The 16445-nt window shown below is 41.1% G+C and overlaps 2 pseudogenes; both read right to left on the reverse strand.

The window, feature by feature from the left end:
* Positions 1-3502: 3502 nt before the first annotated feature.
* LOC149238502 (putative helicase MAGATAMA 3 pseudogene) lies at positions 3503-5155 on the reverse strand (annotated as a pseudogene).
* A 2454-nt stretch (positions 5156-7609) lies between these two features.
* Positions 7610-8519, reverse strand: LOC149238503 (putative helicase MAGATAMA 3 pseudogene; annotated as a pseudogene).
* Between the last annotated feature and the right edge of the window lie 7926 nt (positions 8520-16445).

The raw sequence follows: 16445 nt of genomic DNA on the forward strand, positions 1-16445 counted from the left end.
TGCGTGGTCTTGCGTGAGCCCTAGCTAGCTCTGCGCCACTCTCCATGACTACTGTGTTGCACTCCCGGCACTATCTCTACCTCTGTGTCTCTCTATACTCAAATTTCCCTCAACTGCATCTTCCTATCACTAATTCTATCTCTCTTAGCAAACCCCGCTCTAGAGAATGGAATGATTGATCACTCTAGTGTGTTCTCCAAGTGACCCTCAAGCCTCCTCTTATACTTTTCCCGTTGACATATCAATGGTCGAGATTAAGTCCCTAATCAATGGATAAGATTAGATCTAGCTTGATCCATGTCTTTTGGACCATTCTAACACAGTTTCATATTAATACACATTAATATTTTATTTTCCCTAAGTTTAGACTTAGGGACTCCATTAAAAATATTAATTATTTTAATATCTCCTGAACTGTTTAGAATCTTCCCAAACCCTTTCTAAGTATTGGAGATCTCATGTGCCCCAACCTCTCCACCAAATTTTGTGGCTAGAGCACATCCGATGCTACCCCAAATCAACACTCCCTCTTAGCGAGGACTATGCTCTAGCAATACTCCTCACTGAGTATCACTCTGATCATCCGGCATCGATACCTGTACTGATGCTAGGCCTTCCTGCCCAACATTCTCTGCACCATTGCATCCTGTACTACCGCCCATGGTTCTTCCACTGCTGCATCTGTATGATAGCTTCCTCTGCATCCATGCTGCTGCTGGTCCTTTCTCCTAGCACTACATTTGCACTGCACCTCCTCTCGTCATGTTCCATCGTGATGCCCACTGCTTGCACTGCAACTTAGTTACTGAGAAGTAAGTAACTAATCTCCCAATATGACCTCCCTGTTGGGCTAGAGACACCCACTAATGTTGAAGCTCCCTCTGTCACTGAAAAGTGCTCCCTCTCTGACCTTTGCATTGCTACAACAACTCCCTACATCTTGCACCATTGCACACCTATATGTGCCATCCTGCACTAGTGCAACACTCCTATGCCTTTGGAACTACTGCAGCCTGCTAGCCTCAAGCTGTCTCTAGACTCCTGCACTGTAGCTCTCTTTGCCGCTCCATCCACATCTGTATCTACCCATCTCAGCCAGTCTTGCTACTCCTTTTCGGGGCTCCTGTAGCAAGGTCTAATCCAAGAGGCTGGGTACCTCAAGGATCCTGCCCCTCATCGCCTGTGGTTCACCTGACTACAACTCGATGTCTCCCCACTTTCGCTCAAGTGGTGCATGTGCACTCATGGCATAGTCATTTTCTGTCAAAAGTTACTTCTTTGCCCTTGCTGGCGCCGCCTTAGTCTCAGAAGATTCTCCCTTACTCTTCTTCCTTGGACACTGGGTCGCATAATGACCCAGCTCCCCACAGTGGAAGCACTTGATCTTGGAGAAATCCTTCTTCTTCTGCTTTTCCTGCTTTCCCTCAGATGCTAGGGCCACATCTTCCTCCTCCTGCTTGACTTTGATCCCCTTGCTATTGCTACCCATCTTTGACTATCGTCTGATCTCTTCTTGGCGAAGAGCTGCCCACATCTCGTCCCAAGGTGGGAGAGTCCCTCTACCTAGTATACTCTAGAAAAATACCTCCCAGTCTTTTGAGACAACATTCAGGGTTGTCCTCACCATCAGCTTCTGATCCGATGTCACCTCTATAGTAGTCAACTGATCTCGGATCTCATTCAGTCCTTTGAGGAAGGTGTCAATCGATTCTCCGTTCTTCATCTGATATGACCTCAACTGATTCTCAAGCAGAATTCTTCTCTGCACAGAAGTATGCTGATACAATTTCTTGAGGGCCTTCCACATCTCATATGCTGTTTCCTTCTCTAGAATGTGTGGTACTACATGGTCCTTGACCCCATCAAGGATGATGCTCTTGGCCCTCGCCATTGCCTCCTTGTACTTTTCGTTATCATTGGGGTCGACTGGGATAGCTATTACCTTCAAGGCAAAGTTCTTGACATGATTTCTATCAAGTACAGATAAGATTCTAGCCTTCCATACTGCAAAGTTCGATGCTCCATCCAGTTTATCCTGGTCTTTTACTCCATGTAGTGCCATAATGCTCCTCTACTTCCCTCCTGGAAGTTGTCTGTTCAACTCTTATGAGTCTCTACTTCCTATCTGGAAGTTCTCTTTTGGAATCCCTCTAAGCCTTGATTTCCCTCCTAGAAATCCTTTTTTCGTTGTCGAGATGCCACCTGTTAGCGCTCAACTCTGCCTCAGGCTGAAGAAGGCAAAACTTGAGGCAACATCAAACCAAGCTCAGCCTCGTAGCTAGCCCTACAAGGACAGGAGAGGGCTCTCTTCGGGTCTATCTCGGCAGACAAGTTTTCAAAGGGGCTGAGATGACTGATAAGGAATACTGATTTTAGGCTAGTAAATTGATAGGAAAAGGGGTTTTAATGGATGATGGGGTTTTCTAGGCTACATGGGGCAAAGAAACAGCTTGAACAGAGAAATATAATCAAAACACAGATTATCTCCTGAGGCAAGGTAGGCAAGAAATTTTAACATCAAATTGAGATTAAATGGAACGGCAAGCCTGCTGAGGAGTTGACAAGGGCATAGAAGATGAATCCTTGTCAAACAGAAGAAAACATTAAATATGAACAAACTTAAAGGCAGAGCATACAAATTATGAATTCTACTTTAACACTTCATTTGTTCAATTGAAAACGATCATGAAATGAAATGAACACATAACAGGCTACATATGAAACAAAGGATGACACAAATGTTAAATTTCATACCACAGGAATCTCAGGGGTCAGAGCTGCATTTTTTATTAAAATCTCTGTCAAAACTGTACAATAGAAGCTGTGTTTTTCTCCACCAGTGCTCAGAATTCTCCTTCTCTCTCTTTACAAATGCTTTTTAATACCATAAATAGCTCAGAAGAAAATCGATCCATGAAAAGATGGAATTGTTTCAACTGGCACTATGAAAAATAGTAAAAAGCCACTCATCGGTTCCTAAAGATCAGCGCATACATATCTGTGACCAATACAAAAACGGAAGCTGTAGTGTGAACCCTCCAAATCATAACTGAAGACTAGGATAGGAAATATGTCCCTATTTTTCTGCTCAGGATCGATGTCTTCGTTCTAATTTTGTTTTCGACTTGGACTGCCACGTTATACTTTCCATTTCCTTTTGCTGTTAGACCAAAATGGCATGTGGAATGTGGAGGTCGCCTTTTTGACAAGCGCATTTGCAAAATCAAGCCACGTTACTATTTGAAACAAAATCATTTTTACATACAGTAAATAGACCAAGAACCTTTCCCCCACAGGTCGATGAAAAACCATTTTTTCTAAAAACAGAGCATCGTTTCCCTTGAATTCCTCTGATGGCCAATTAAGAGATAAATGCTGGAGCGCAGATCCCTTTGAATCATTAATTGTCTTGAAATAGGAATTGAATCCTATGTCTTCTGCTGTGATGTATATTTTCGTTCCAATTTAAAGTATTTTGGCTCCGTTTGAATAGCGCTGCCAATTATGAGATGGCAGCCACTTTAGATCCGACTTTAAGTTCAGGATATTTTGCCACCAAATGCCGGAAGAAGAGAAGAACAAATTCCGCTTCTTCAATGTTTACCCAAGAACCACTTCCTGTAGATTGAGATTCTTCTCCTTCTATATCAAAGAAACTAAATGACCCAAAGCAATGATATTCATGCCATGCACGCTTTGTTTGATGTAGAACATCCTCGCCATCTTCTAAAGCCTCTGAGTAGAATTCCCTTGAAGGGAACTCCCTTATCTCAGGATGCATACGGTACTGAGTTTTGAGCATCTGAACTGGATAATCAACCAATTGAAATCTCTTGAACAAACTCATTCCATATCCAAACTGTTCAGCTTTTGAAGAAAGTACAGTAGTAGGCAACTAAATTGGATCACCAACAAGAATTACTTGTTTGCATCCATGGGCGAGTGGAACTAAAGTTGCTGGCTCTACAGCTTGTGCAACTTCATCGATTATAACAACATCAAATCCACGGTTCATACGGCTAAAAACACTCACTCCACTGAAGCTTAGTGTGGAGCAAACAATTGCAGCTTCATCAAGAATTGCAGCCCGAATGAGGTCACGATTCATTACTGCAGAACCCACATTAGGCCCAGAAATAGCAGCTGCTCTATCCATGCTGCTCAAACGCTGTTCCACAAGATAGTCCATTGACACTGCTTGTACAGAATGATGGGATTGCAAACCAACTCGCACAATACTTGGACTGTAGACTTGACCATTTTCATCACGAATACCTGTGTTCATCAAACGGAGAACAATTTCATCCAAAGCAGAATAGGAAGGTGCGCAGACAAGAATATGCACACGGTGTTTGCGTTTTGCTGCCACTACCTCTGGTTTAAACTCTCCCAGTTGTTGGGTAGAAGCCCTCATCAATTTAGTGTTACTGTCACCATAGTCCTTGTCATTTCGGTTCTTGAAAGAGTCATAATACCCGTCACCCTTCTCATGGCAAATCATTTTATACCACTCAAGCTCGAACATACGAACTTGTTGTGGGATCAGTTCACTTTCTTTTGAACTTAGCTGGGCCAAATCACTCCCCTTGTTGGAAGGAATACTCTCCTTTGCGTAAGGCTAACTGTCCAAGGTCATCCTGAGCTCCAATGCCAATAGCTTCAAGCTGCAATAAGATACCCATCTCGCAAGGAGATTCTAAACTGGAATTCTCTATTGATCATATCCCTCTTATGGAGTTTTGCAAAACCTCCTCCAAAACAGAATCATACCTTATGTGCTCTGAAAGACAGGCCTGTACAATCTCATCCAAAGAAGTTTGTTGGCTTGGCATAGTCAAACTAAGCATCTCCAAAACCGTCTGAGCTTTTTGAATACAAGTTGCACCATTGCTCGAGAAAAGTATGTAAGTGCCAAAAGGTCTGTATGGGCTGCTTGGAGAAACAAAGATCTGATTCAGAATAGTCCTGGCAGCATCTTGAATTAAAGAATCAGGCACATTTATGCACTACCAATAAGAACAAATAGTAGTAAAGGGCTTAGCAATTGACTCAATTGGTGCAAGGAGCATCCTAGGAACAATATCATACTTGGAAACCACGTGACAAAAGTTGCCTCCCCAATTCTCATGCCCAACTGCTTCAACAAGCCTTTCATTCCCGACCAGAGGGCAACCAAATGTGATACAAAAGGGAGAGATTTGCCTTAGCCTCTTTTCCAAGACAACAAACTAGCAAGACGGAGTCTAACATCGGCTCCAATGGGGATGGCAGCTGCCGCTTTTTGGAGGTGCCAAGAATCGCAGAACTTTGGGAGAGCAGATAGTGCCTCCATCCAATGGGCGATGGAGTCATCATTCCAACAAATCGACACAACTCTTGACTCAATTTTCAAACTGAAACTGAACTCAAACTGATTCGATCTCAAGACTGAAATGATTGAAAAACTAGCTTAACTAGCTTCAAACTAAAGCTACAATGAAACTGGAATAAGATGCTGCCCTTTGGCTGCTTATTTATTTACAAAACTACCCTACTCTGTTGTAAAAAAAATAGATCAGGTAATACTGAAATGCCAGATCAACCATTCAAGTAAACCTGAGAATGATGCCAGTTGAAAATGCTTCCACCAGGACACAGATGTAATTGCTGGCAGCCCTTCATGCACGTAATGAGCCTGGTCACGTAGAATACAACCTGATCTATCAATCAAACTGAAAAACATTTCCATGTACATCGCAATTGGATCGCGAAAGCCAGACTCTGTCGGCTGCCCCAACTCTGCAATACATACCTCTAGCTTCACACTTTCAATGCAAACATCTGTAGGCAATTCTATTATTTCTTGTTTCGAAGGAGGAAGGATTTCCAAGAACTTTTTAGGGTCTTGGAAATCATATGATTGGATCTGCTCATCTAAACATTGAATCTCCTTCTCAACTCTTTCAACAACTAACTCACAAAATCTAGTTTTAGTTTCAAAAGGGAACTTTGGAGATTTCAACCAATGAAGCAAGGCACTGAAAAATTCTTCATTAATTTCAAAATCTGCTAACTGATTTCTAACCTCTTTTACAGCTTCACAAAGTGCAGGGTTTGACACATACCCTACCATTGCATGAATGGATCAGCAAGCACTGGAATGCCTAGCTCGAGTTAGAGTCGCCAGGTGAATGCTTCAGCCTGCATATGTGTCTGATTGCTGTCCACCATCAGCATCAGATCTGCAACTTGATTTCATGTACTGGAGCAAGATAATTTACAAGTCGAATGTCACATCAACAGCAAACCATCTTCCCCAGTATGGTCGCCACTATGTTAGCGCTCAAATCTGCCTCAGGCTAAAGAAGGAAAAACTCGAGGCAACATCAAACCAAGCTCAGCCTCGTAGCTAGCCCTACAAGGACCCTCTCTCTCCAGGTCTATCTCGACAGACAAGTTTTCAAAGGGGCTGAGATGACTGATAAGGAATACTGATTTTAGGCTAGTAAATTGATAGGAAAAGGGGTTTTAATGGATGATGGGGTTTTCTGGGCTACATGGGGCAAAGAAACAGCTTGAATAGAGAAATATAATCAAAACACAGATTATCTCCTGAGGCAAGGTAGGCAAGAAATTTTAACATCAAATTGAGATTAAATGGAACAGCAAGACTGCTGAGGAGTTGACAAGGGCATAGAAGATGAATCCTTGTCAAACAGAAGAAAACATTAAATATGAACAAACTTAAAGGCAGAGCATACAAATTATGAATTCTACCTTAACACTTCATTTGTTCAATTGAAAACGATCATGAAATGAAATGAACACATAACAGGCTACATATGAAACAAAGGATGCCACAAATGTTAAATTTCATACCACAGGAACCTCAGGGGTCAGAGATGCATTTTTTATTAAAATCTCTGTCAAAACTGTACAATAGAAGCTCTGTTTTTCTCCACCAGCGCTCAGAATTCTCCTTCTCTCTCTTTAAAAATGTTTTTTAATACGATAAATAGCTCAGAAGAAAATCGATCCATGAAAAGATGGAACTGTTTCAACTGGCAATATGAAAAATAGTAAAAAGCCACTCATCGGTTCCTAAAGATCAGCGCATACATATCTGTGACCAATACAAAGGCGGAAGCTGTAGTGTGAACCCTCCAAATCATAACTGAAGACTAGGATAGACAATCTGTCCCTATTTTTATGCTCAGGATCGATGTCTTCGTTCTAATTTTGTTTTCGACCTGGACTGCCACGTTATACTTTCCATTTCCTTTTGCTGTTAGACCAAAATGGCATGTGGAATGTGGAGGTTGCCTTTTTGACAAGCGCATTTGCAAAATCAAGCCACGTTACTATTTGAAACAAAATCATTTTTACATACAGTAAATATACCAAGAACCTTTCCCCCACAGGTCGATGAAAAACCATTTTTTCTAAAAACAGAGCATCATTTCCCTTGAATTCCTCTGATGGCCAATTAAGAGATAAATGCTGGAGCGTAGATCCCTTTGAATCATTAACTGAAGTCTTGAAATAGGAATCGAATCCTATGTCTTCTGCTGTGATGTATATTTTCGTTCCAATTTAAAGTATTTTGGCTCCGTTTGAATAGCGCTGCCAATTATGAGATGGCAGCCACTTTATATCCGACTTTAAGTTCAGGATATTTTGCCACCAAATGCCGGAAGAAGAGAAGAACAAATTCTGCTTCTTCAATGTTTACCCAAGAACCACTTCCTGTAGGTTGAGATTCTTCTCCTTCTATATCAAAGAAACTAAATGACCCAAAGCAATGATATTCATGCCATGCACGCTTTGTTTGATGTAGAACATCCTCGCCATCTTCTAAAGCCTCTGAGTATAATTCCCTTGAAGGGAACTCCCTTATCTCAGGATGCATATGGTACTGAGTTTTGAGCATCTGAACTGGATAATCATCCAATTGAAATCTCTTGAACAAACTCATGCCATATCCAAACTGTTCAGCTTTTGAAGAAAGTACAGTAGTAGGCAACTGAATTGGATCACCAACAAGAATTACTTGTTTGCATCCATGGGCGAGTGGAACTAAAGTTGCTGGCTCTACAGCTTGTGCAGCTTCATCGATTATAACAACATCAAATCCACGGTTCATACGGCTAAAAACACTCGCTCCACTGAAGCTTAGTGTGGAGCAAACAATTGCAGCTTCATCAAGAATTGCAGCCCGAACGAGGTCACGATTCATTGCTGCAGAACCCACATTAGGCCCAGAAATAGCAGCTGCTCTATCCATGCTGCTCAAACGCTGTTCCACAAGATAGTCCATTGACACTGCTTGTACAGAATGATGGGCTTGCAAACCAACTCGCACAATACTTGGACTGTAGACTTGACCATTTTCATCACGAATACCTGTGTTCATCAAACGGAGAACAATTTCATCCAAAGCAGAATTGGAAGGTGCGCAGACAAGAATATGCACACGGTGTTTGCGTTTTGCTGCCACTACCTCTGGTTTAAACTCATTCCCAGTTGTTGGGTAGAAGCCCTCATCAATTTAGTGTTACTGTCACCATAGTCCTTGTCATTTCGGTTCTTGAAAGAGTCATAATACTCGTCACCCTTCTCATGGCAAATCATTTTATACCACTCAAGCTCGAACATACAAACTTGTTGTGGGATCAGTTCACTTTCTTTTGAACTTAGCTGGGCCAAATCACTCCCCTTGTTGGAAGGAATACTCTCCTTTGCGTAAGGCTAACTGTCCAAGGTCATCCTAAGCTCCAACGCCAATAGCTTCAAGTTGTAATAAGATACCCATCTTGCAAGGAGATTCTGAACTGGAATTCTCTATTGATCGTATCCCTCTTATGGAGTTTTGCAAAACCTCCTCCAAAACAGAATCATACCTTATGTGCTCTGAAAGACAGGCCTGTACAATCTCATCCAAAGAAGTTTGTTGGCTTGGCATAGTCAAACTAAGCATCTCCAAAACCGTCTGAGCATTTTGAATACAAGCTGCACCATTGCTCGAGCAAAGTATGTAAGTGCCAAAAGGTCTGTATGGGCTGCTTGGAGAAACAAAGATCTGATTCAGAAGAGTCCTGGCAGCATCTTGAATTAAAGAATCAGGCACATTTATGCACTGCCAATAAGAACAAATAGTAGTAAAGGGCTTAGCAATTGACTCAATCGGTGCAAGGAGCATCCTAGGAACAATATCATACTTGGAAACCACGTGACAAAAGTTGCCTCCCCAATTCTCATGCCCAACTGCTTCAACAAGCCTTTCATTCCCGACCAGAGGGCAACCAAACGTGATATAAAAGGGAGAGATTTGCCTTAGCCTCTTTTCCAAGACAGCAGACTAGCAAGACGGAGTCTAACAACCCCTACTTTGATCGTCTTTTGTAACTGCACCGCTGATCCGAGTTCCTTGGCTAGAAACCCTTGGTAGCAACTCCTCTAGCCTTGCTCTGTCAAGTACTATTCTGACTACAATACCTCACCATCTCCACTCTGCAATATTCCCGCAACCTTCTAAACCTCAACAACCTGAAGGTGAGAGCTCCTAGGCTCTGTGCAATCCCGGCACCAGTAACCCGCATCCTCATCAGAGTGCATCAGCCTTCCTAGCTACTGTGTGGCTCTGCGTGAGGCTCCCTTTTCCTTCCTTAGTCTCTGTGCTGCCTCTTCTTGGCTCATCCTTGATGACGCAAGCACTGTGTCACCCTTCCCTTGTTGCTTCTCTGCTAGAAACAACTTCTGTCACCTCGGGACAACTATTTTCTGTTGCTATTGCTCTGCTCAACTGATATCCTTTAGTCCTCCCGTGATCTGCAATCACGCTCTGATACCATGGTGAAGTTTCTAAGTTTACTTAGTTAGAAATCCTCCATGCACTTTATCTGATTTATTCCTACCTACTTGTTATTTTCCTTAACAAGTTATTTACAATGTAGACACTGAAAATAAACACTAGTGCATGCTCAACATTTTACAAATTAACAACTAAAAGAAACAAAAACAAACACGCCATATGACACCATTATTTTTGGACTAATGTCCCCGGAAAAACCCAATGTGGGAAAACCAGTGCAACTATATGAGGGTTTTCTTATTAAACAATATCATATTACAATCTAGGTGCCGAAATTGGGCTACCCAATAGAGAATTTCAGTGGCAGTAATATCTCTCAGTTTCTGACAAATCTCCTGGCTGAAACCCTGGATAAACCTTCTAGTAGCTACTCAACACAAATTTGCAACAGAAACCCCACCGTCAGCCTCTCTCTGGACTACGTCTACCCTTCTTTGCTTAGTGTTGGACTTGCGTCACCCCATATGGGTTTACGTCAACCTTGGGAAGCCCTCTGTGAGCCCTCTAGCCCTCTACGTCAGCAATGTTGGCCTCTCTAAGGCTTTGCGCAGCTCCCGACTGCCTCTGCGTGGCCCTGTGTGAGCCCTAGCTGGCTCTGTGTCACTCTCCTTGGATACTACACTGCTCTCCCAGCATTATCTCTACCTCTCTGTCTCTCTGTACTCAAATTCCCCTCAGCTGTATCTCTCGATCACTAATTCTATCTCTCTTAGCAAACCCCGCTCTAGAGAATAGAATGACTGATCACTATGGTGTGTTCTTGAAGTGACCCTCAAGCCTCCTCTTATACTTTTCCTATTGACATATCAATGGCTAAGACTAGATCTATCTTGATCCATGTCTTTTGGACCATTCTAACACAGTTTCATATTAATACAAATTAATATTTTATTTTCCCTAAGTTTAGACTTAAAGACTCCATTAAAAATATTAATTATTTTAATATCTCCTGTACTGTTTAGAATCTTCCCAAACCCTTTCTGGGTATTGGAGATCTCATGTGCCCCGACCTCTCCACCAAATTTCGTGGCTATATAACATCCGATGCTACCCCAAATCAATACAATGCGCATGGATATATGTGAAGGGTACGGTGAAGATATAAACAGATAGTGGTAATAATGAGCAGTTAAAGCGAGGTTTAATTAATAATGATGAAATGACATCATTATTATTAAACACGAGATCTCTCCCCAACTAAGGTATGGCTGTCCTCGATTATGGTTGGTCATGTCATAATTGAAATATCAATCAAATGCACAGAGTCGTTTGGGAACATACCTGGCGACTTACCTTAGTGGAGTATCAACATCGACAGAGTAACAACATTAGTGGAGTATCAACATCGTGGAGTAACAACACTAGTGGAGTATCAACATCACGAAGTAACAACACTAGTGGAGTATCAACATTGGTGGAGTAACAAAACCAGTGGAGTCATCATCGGTGGAGTAACAACACCAGTAGAGTATCAACATCGGTGGAGTAACAACACCAGTGGAGTATCAACACCTACAAGAAAAATAGAGCACTACTGATGGAGTAGTAGAAGAATTTTATCTCTCTCTCTCTCTCTCTCTCTCTCTCTCTCTCTCTCTCTCTCTCTCTATATATATATATATATATATATATATATTATGTTTTATATTTATTATTATTATTATTATTATTATTATTTTTATTCAATATGAGGTGCAGAGGAAGTATTTTCTACACAAATGATTTCAAACCAAATTTATCATAAATATGCTTAATAAAGGAGTCCTTAGAGGTCGGACGATGATATAATCTGAGTCGATGTCCATGTACAAATAAAGGGGTATGTGCCTCATCTATTGTTGTAAGTTTAACAATCCCATTAGCAAATACTGTGTCAACCTCATATGGTCCCATCCATATAAAGCAGAGATTTCCCTTGAAGTGTTTGAATCAGGAGTCATAGAGTAACGTGCAATCACCTTTTTGAAACACTTTGATGATTTTTTCATGCCACTTGGTTCGCTGTTGCTGGACTGCAATAGTATTCTATACAGCCATCAGAAAAATTTCATTTAATTCATTGAACCATTCTAATCAGTTTTTATGGACTTTAGTAAGATCTAGACCTACTTCAAAAACTGTCTTAAGTGTCCTAATTTTGAATTCCACCGGAAACAAAGGGGATTTTCCATACACAAGCTCATATGGTGAAAACCTTGTTGTATTCCGCCATGTAGTTCTATACGCCCAAAGTGCTTCAGGAAGTTTTTCAGCCCAATTTTGGTGATGGTTAGCTACGGTATTTGTGAGAATGTTTTCCAGTACCTTATTTGTGCTCTCGACTTGACCATTCACCTGAGGATGATATGGAGATGTCACCCTATGTTTGATTCCATATTTTTCCATAAGCGCTGCTATTAAATGTGATGTAAATTGTGCCCCTCCATCTGAAACTATTTCTCTAGGAGCCCCATACCGAGTGAGAATTTATTCAAATAAAAAGTTTGAGACAACTTGTTCAGTGGCCTTTGTGATGGCTTTGGCTTCCACCCATTTTGTCACGTAATCTGTGTAAACAAGAATATGGACTTTTTGATGATAAGGGGGATTAAATGGACCGACAAAATCGATAGCCCAATTTTCAAAAGGCTCAAGGACTAATTGTGGCTATAGTGTCATTTCATCCAATCGACCAGGCTGACCCATCCGTTGGTAGCTGTCACACCCCCAGACATATTTGCTAGCATCACTGAAAATAGAGGGCGAATAGTATCCCATTTGCAACACCTTATGACCAGTTCTCTTGTCTGCAAAACTCCCTCCATAAGGATCATCATGGGCAACTTTCAGAATATCATAAATTTTGTCCTCCCCTACATAGCACCAGATTTGCTGATCTGGTCTGGTGTAGAAGAGATATCCCTGTATCCATGTATAGCAGGCACTTTGCTGGATGATTCTTCGTTGTTCCCTGTATGACAAATGATGAGGTACCTTACCTGTAGCAAGATAGTTAGCAACATCTGCATACCAAGGGGTGTGAATAGAGATTGAAAAAAGATGCTCGTCGAGAAAGCTATCCTCTATAGGTGTATCTTCATCATTAATATTAAGCCTAGACAGGAAATTTGCTACCACATTATCTTTTCTTGGTTTATCTACAATAGTAATATCAAATTCTTGTATCAATAACAACCATCTTGTAATTCAACCAGGAGTTATAGGTTTTTTCATTAGATACATGATGGTTGAATGGTCTATGTGCATGAAAGTGGGGTACCCTGTAATATAATGCCAAAATTTATTAACAACATAAATGAAAACCAAAAATTCATTTTCAGTTACTGTATAATTGAGTTCAAAGGGGTTAAATTCTTGCTGACATAGTAAATTTCATACGGCTTCTTATCCTCCTGTTGTCCCAAGGCCACCCCTACTACCATATGAGAAGCATACGTAGGGATATGAAATGGGAGTTTCTAGTCAGGCCATGTAAGATTGGAGCTTTACAGGCTAATTTCTTGATTTCTGAAAAAGATGCTTCACATGCATCAATCCACACAAATTCTGCATCTCTAGGTAGTAATTGGAAAAGTGGAAATGCTATTTTATAATTTTTTTCTATAAAGTGTCGATAATACCCAACATAACCAATAAAGCTACGTACCGTCGTTGGTTTTTTCGGTGTAGGAAAATTTAAGATTACCTCAACCTTAGCAGGATCAACCCGTATTCCTGCAGCTGAAAGTAAATGCCCCAGAACTATCCCTTCTTCCATCATCATATGACATTTTACTATACTAAGAGAAACATGAGTCTATTTGCATCATTTAAGTACTTTTTCTAAATTCTCCAAACCTTCTTCAAAAGAATCTCCATATGGGTTAAAATCATCCATATAAATTTCAACACTGTCATTAACGAGATCAAAACAAATTCCCAATATCGCCCTTTTGCAGGTAGCAAGTGCATTACAGAGTCCAAAAGGAAGGACCTGGTATGCAAAAGTTCCCCAAGGAAAAGTAAAAGTACTTTTACCCTAATCATCAGGAGCTATCTGGATCTGGTTATATCCACTAAATCCATCCAAAAAGGAGAAGAACTTCTTCTTGGCTAGTGTGTCGAGGACTTGATCAATAATAGGTAAGGGAAAGTGGTATTTTTGGGTTTATTTATTCAATTCCCTAAACAAAAAATATACTCCACTTTCCATTTTTCTTTGGAACAATGACTAATGGGTGTCTAAAATTGTATAAATAAACACGATATCCAATAGGTTATGCAATTCTTCCTTAACAATGTTTTTCAAAGCAGGATTCATCCTTCTTTGTGGTTGTCGAACAGGTCGACATTCTTCTCTTATATATATATGATGGGTACATAGATCAACATGGATTCCTTTCATATCTGTATATTCCCAAGCAAAGGCTTCCTTCTGATCCTGAAGAACCTTCAACAATTGTTTAGTCTGGGAAGGTGAAATATTAGGATTAATGTTCAATGTTTTCCCTAGATCGATTTATACTGGAATACTGTTATGGGGTGCGGTGATAGGAACATTTTCAATTTTTGTTTATGGTTCAATAGTTTCTTGAGTAGTACAACTCATAATAAACTCTAATAGTTGTTGGGTCAAACCAGAAACAGAATTGGGACTACTAATAAATGTGCTAATAACATCATCTTTCATTTCATCCTTAAAACAAAAGCTTCACCAATGGTAATAATTGGTCTAACATCTTCATTTCCAGGTTTAGGATCATCTGTGGGTGGAGACTTTTGTGCTAAGGTAAATCTTGGTTTGACCGACGGACTTGGTTCTGCAGGTGGGTAAAGAACAAGGTTCTTTGTGATTTCTTCATTGGATATTACCATATTTCCGATTGGCACCCAATGTAAGCATTTGCGGTAGTGACCCAAGGCCTACCTAGAATCAAAGGATGCCCCCCAGTTGGAGATTGAGTGTGCAACACCAGAAAATCGACAGGGTATTTCCAAGAATCTATAGAGATGGTAACACCTTCCCACTTCCCTACTGGTCTTACAATGGATCAGTCTACAAGTTCTAGGACTGTAGGGGTTGGTTTAAGGTCGAGGACGCCCTGGGTTAGTGTAGTTGTTGATTTTATAACATTAATTGCACCTCCTAGGTCTACCAACACATTTAGGATATCAACTCCATTAATTTGCACTGTAAGAATCAGGTTTCCTGGATCACCATATTTGACGGGTGTAGTTTTTCCCAACATTATGTCTGACAATTTTCCCATGACATGAATAGTGGGTGGGTCTTTCGGTTTTCTTCTAGGATTTTTAGAACAAAATTCCTTAATTGTTTTAGCATATATTGACACGTCCTTAATAGGTTGAAGTAATAGGATATTGACAAATAGGTTCTGTATTTCCCCCAAAATGTCAAATTCAGGGTGGAATTGTTGGAAATAATACTGAGAGGGGGGGTGAATCAGTATTATCAAGCAATTTACCAAATCTTCCTTATTTGATCTTTTGAATTATTCTTGCATATCAGTACCATAAAATAATGAGCATGAATAAAGAAAATAGACAGTCACACCAAAGAACACAAGATGTAAGGTGGAAACCCAATGCGGGAGAAAACCACCTGCTGCAATATGTCTCTATCTTCTTTCAAGAAATTCTTTTTACAATGATTTTGTACTGGTGCAGTCCTTTACCAGCACGCAGGCTGCAACCTGCAGAGAGCTACAACTCTCTCTCGTTTTCCAGTCTCTCCTGGAAGGGAGCTACAACCCCCTACTTCTTTTCATGAAGAATCAAATGATCAACAAGTATACAACAGATACAGTCCACTACAGATATCAGATCAGTAATTACAGAAATAACCCAGAACACCTTATGAACAGAAATATACAGTCAACAGATCATCTTAAGACAGGGACGCATATTTTCTTTCTGTGACCTGCGACTGGACGCAGTCTACCTTCCACTGTTCTGCGTGCCGACGCACTGTTCCTCTATGCTTTGCTGCGACCGGCGCACCCAGAAACACTATCGCGCCGCGTCTTTTGCTTCAGAGACGCACCCAATAACACAGTCACGCCGCGTCCTTTGCCTCCGAGACGCACCTGAGCCTTTACTGTACTGCGTCCCGGCGCACTTTCCCTTCACTGAACCTGCGTCCCTTCAGATATAAAAGATATGAGGACTTCAGAACCAACCCAAACACTCAGATCCACAGATCTGATCATGCGCCATAGAGATCATAGTCCATTAGAAGATTCGCCTTCATAGATCTGGACTAGATCTCACCAAAAGATATTCAACCAAGATGATCCTTAATCCAAATGAACTCCTTTGCTTTATATAGGCAAGCTTCTCCCCAAAACATGGAACAAAACCACGAGCCGACACCATAGAAACACAAAACCGTCGGCTAGATACCACACAAGAAACCCCCACGTGCTTTTCTCTGCCTTGAAATGTGTGCACTGGGCGGACGCACCTCCTGAACGGCTGGCCTGCGTCCCTGGACGCGGGTTCTGTATGGTATATCTGCGGGGACGCACTTGCTGAACATATTTCCTGCGTCCTTCTTGATTTATCACCTGAATGGGTTTGCCATCAAGGACAACAC

Source organism: Pinus tabuliformis, chromosome 8, assembly GCF_031772625.1.
Source record: "Pinus tabuliformis cultivar Carrire ecotype Pingquan chromosome 8, CPIR1, whole genome shotgun sequence".
In the NCBI taxonomy this organism is placed as follows: domain Eukaryota; kingdom Viridiplantae; phylum Streptophyta; class Pinopsida; order Pinales; family Pinaceae; genus Pinus; species Pinus tabuliformis.